General features: G+C 41.7%; 1 non-coding gene across 1 annotated transcript; it reads left to right on the forward strand.

Moving 5' to 3' along the window:
• The first annotated feature begins 246 nt into the window (after positions 1 to 246).
• LOC150034315 (small nucleolar RNA R71) lies at positions 247 to 353 on the forward strand. Its single transcript, XR_016531634.1, has one exon. It is a non-coding gene; the product is annotated as a small nucleolar RNA R71 (small nucleolar RNA).
• Positions 354 to 3,788: the final 3,435 nt, after the last annotated feature.

Below are 3,788 nucleotides of genomic sequence, written 5' to 3' on the forward strand. Positions count from 1 at the left end.
TTCATCATTGCAGTCATTTGACTCTGAAAGGATGCGATGGCCCCATTATTTGCGTCACTGTCCTTGATTCTTAATCTTTGATTGCTTTCTCTACAGTTTTCATGGTTTTTAGAAATGCGATCAAGGATATTCTCGGCCTCATCATAAGTTTTATCTAGCAAACCTCCAGCTACTGCCGCATTGGCAGCTGTCTGCGATGCCGGGTTTAATCTATGATAAAAAATCTCCATCTGTAAGCAATCTGGAAAGCCGTTATGCGGGCAATCTCTTACCAGCCTCTTAAACCTCGCCCAAGCGTCACTGAGCAATTCGTCAATATCTTGTTCAAAATTGGTGATCAACTTCCTTCTTCTGGCGTTCTCTGTCGGAGGGAAGTACTTCTTCATAAACTTCTCTACTACTTGCTCCCATGAGGTAATCTCCCTTGGCACGAGAGAATAAGCTCATTTTCGTGCCTGGTCACACAATGAAAATGGAAACAAAGTTAGTCGAACCTCCTCAGTGGAGATGTTAGGGAACATAAAAGTGTTGCAGATCTCTATGAAACTCCGGAGGTGGGCGTGCGGATCCTCGCCACACCTTCCACCAAACTGTCCAGCAGTTTGGATCATCTGCAGCATCACCGGCTTCATTTCGAATCTCGATCCGTCAAGAGCGGGCCTCATGATTCCTGGGGAGAAATCGTAGAGATTGGGCGATGCATAGTCTGGAATGGGCCTATTGCGGTCGTTCGCCAATAGGATGGATTCGCCATGACATTATTTTCATTTGGTGCTCCATTTCCTGGTTGTTCCGCCATGTTATCTTTCTCTTGTTGTTGTTGTTGGCAGTTGTCTCTCAATCTTCATCGGAATGTTCTTTCAATCTATGGGTCGTAATTCGCCAGAGATTGAACGCTGCAAAGAAAATCAGAAAATTACCGTTAGTACAATGTATTGCTTAAGTCCCCGGTAATGGTGCCTAAAACTTGATGTGTTATATTATGCGATGGAATAATGGAGTAGAATGCGATGGTGGAATATGCGTTGTGCAAACAAGTTTTCTCAGCAAGACCCAAGTATAAATCCTACTGAGTTGCCTGGTAAGCCAAGGGTCAAACACAAGGACTAAGGAAAATAGTATGCGATGATAATTTAAGATCACTTTGCAATAACAAATAAATCAAGGTTTGGTTGGTTTGTTGTTTGAGGTATAACAAGTATGCGGCAGATTTGAGAAAAGAGTAATTATGCGACAGATACACTGAGTATGCGGAGGAACGGGTTGAGAAGGTCTTAGCTAACTTCTCGGGAATTCATTCAAGCTATGCTATCATACTATACTCATGCGACAACAAATCATTTTCCAATGCAAATGCGATAGCTCCTAGTTCTAGGATGCATGCGATGAATGCGATAGTGTCTATAGAGCTTATTCCTAAGTCTCTACTTCTTGCCCATGCGATGATGAAAGATGCACACAAAGACTAGGTGACCGCATACAATCATATCCTATCTCTAGGGTGCATCTGATGCATTAATAGCAAACAGAACTTATTCCTAAGTTTCTACCTTTTGATTATGCGTTTCTAATCTGACTCTCCCAAGCCTAGATTGTAACCTGACTTTTCCAAGCCTAGATTCTATCCTTAGACTACCCTCCGAAGTATCTCTAATGGACAAATGATGCATACATAATACAAGATGATCGCATAGAATGAAGATCCCAAGTTATGCTAGCTAAGTGCTTCTCAACCTATTCAACAGATTTTGCTACTCATGCATAATGTACAGAGAGTGGACAGATATAAAGATGCAATTTCCATTTTTTTATAAATAAGTTCAGAGTACAAAATAACAGTGGAAAATAAGGGTAGAGAGCCTGGTAGCAATTCCTTGCTTCCCAAGGCTTTTACACTGCGTTATCTCTATTCTGCCCAAAAGATGTTCTGGCTTCCGCAGGAGTTGGCCCTCTCTTGGATTTTATGCTCCCGACAGTCTTCTGAGTTCACCGGGACGATCTCTCGGTGTAATCTCCCTTTACTCGCTTCCACCTTCTAAGTAAAAGAAAAACTATGAACAAGTCTAACTTCTATCTATATGGAGAATTCTGTAAAACTGGGTGAACTTCTTCACTGAAGGTGGCCTTCGGTATTTATAGAGCTTCAGGGTGAAAGGCTTCTTCTCTCTTATGATTACACTGATGGGATCGCATTAATTTTCTGTCTGATGCACCAAATATTTGTCACTGAAAAGTTGAGTGTACTTGCTACAATAGGTCGTTAACGGCTTGTCAACTTAATTCAGAATCGACCATCATCAGCTTTCTATCCCATCGTGATTTATTAAACTTTTCACCCAGATGCACCCACCTTAATGCGCCGGCTCTATGTGGCCACCTTCTTGAGCAGACATTCGCGAGCGCAAACGATCGCATAGACTTGTGGTCGCAATCTCTTAATGCGCCAACTCCAGATCATGTGTGGGATAAATGCCCTCGTGTTTCTTAAGTTGACGAGAGGTATATTTAATCACCTTTCCATCTTGCATCAACACACATCCCAATCCTTGTCGGGATGCATCACAATAAATCTCAAATTCCTTACTTGGAATAGGCAAGGTAAGCATTGGTGCTGATACTAGTCTCCGTTTCAGCTCTTCGAAACTATGTTCACACTCCAACGACCATTCAAACTTCACGCCTTTCTTGGTTAGGTTCGTCAACGAAAGGGCTATCTTAGAGAAACCCTCCACAAACCTCCGATAATAACCTGCCAAACCCAGAAAACTGCGTATCTCTAAAACAGTTGTGGGTCGTTCCCAATTAACTATTGCTTCCGTCTTCTGGGTATCTACACTAATACCCTCTGCTGAAACAATATGACCAAGAAATACTACCCGATTTAACCAAAAGTTGCATTTACTAAATTTAGCATACAACTGCCTATCTCGACACGTCTGCAGTACTATCCTCAGGTGGGTAATATGCTCCTCCCTACTACTAGAATACACCAGTATATCATCAATGAATACTATCACAAACTGATCCAAGTAGGGATGAAATATCCTGTTCATGAGATCCATAAATACCGTAGCAGATTTGTCAATCCAAATGGCATTACCAGGAATTCGTAATGTCCATATCTCGTTCTAAATGTGGTTTTTGGAATATCAGCTTCTGTCACTTTCAGTTGAGGATAACCCGATCTCAGGTCTATCTTTGAAAACACCGTGGCTCTTCTTAACTGATCAAATAAATCATCAATGCATAGTAACGGGTATTTATTCTTAATCGTCAACTTATTCAACTGCCTATAGTCGATAAACAATCTAAGTGTACCGTCTTTCTTCCTCACAAATAATACCGGAGCTCCCCAGAGCGATACACTAAGTTGAATATATCCCTTGTCAATTAACTCTTGCAACTGAACCTTTAATTCCTTCAACTCAGTTGGCGCCATTCTATATGGTGCCTGCGACATAGGAGTTGTTCCTGGAACCAGGTCAATAGTAAACTCCACCTCTCTGTCGGGTGGTAATCCCGATAGTTCTTCAAGAAATACATCCCGAAATTCATTTACCACTGGGACATCTTCTGAGTTCAGTTTCTTCCTTTGAGTAACCATCACATGAGCTACGTATGCTTTACATCCCTTGCTCAACAGCTTTCGAGCTTTCACTACCGATATCAAATTCCCTTTGACTAATCGCTTGCTTCCTTCCAGCATTACATCCTGGCCATTCGATTTTCTAAGCACCACCTCCTTTTTGTAACAGTCTACTGAGGCATGATACTTGCTTAGAAAATCC

The sequence above is a fragment of the Benincasa hispida genome, chromosome 8, assembly GCF_027475165.1.
Source record: "Benincasa hispida cultivar pf3 chromosome 8, pf3_genome.v1.1, whole genome shotgun sequence".
In the NCBI taxonomy this organism is placed as follows: domain Eukaryota; kingdom Viridiplantae; phylum Streptophyta; class Magnoliopsida; order Cucurbitales; family Cucurbitaceae; genus Benincasa; species Benincasa hispida.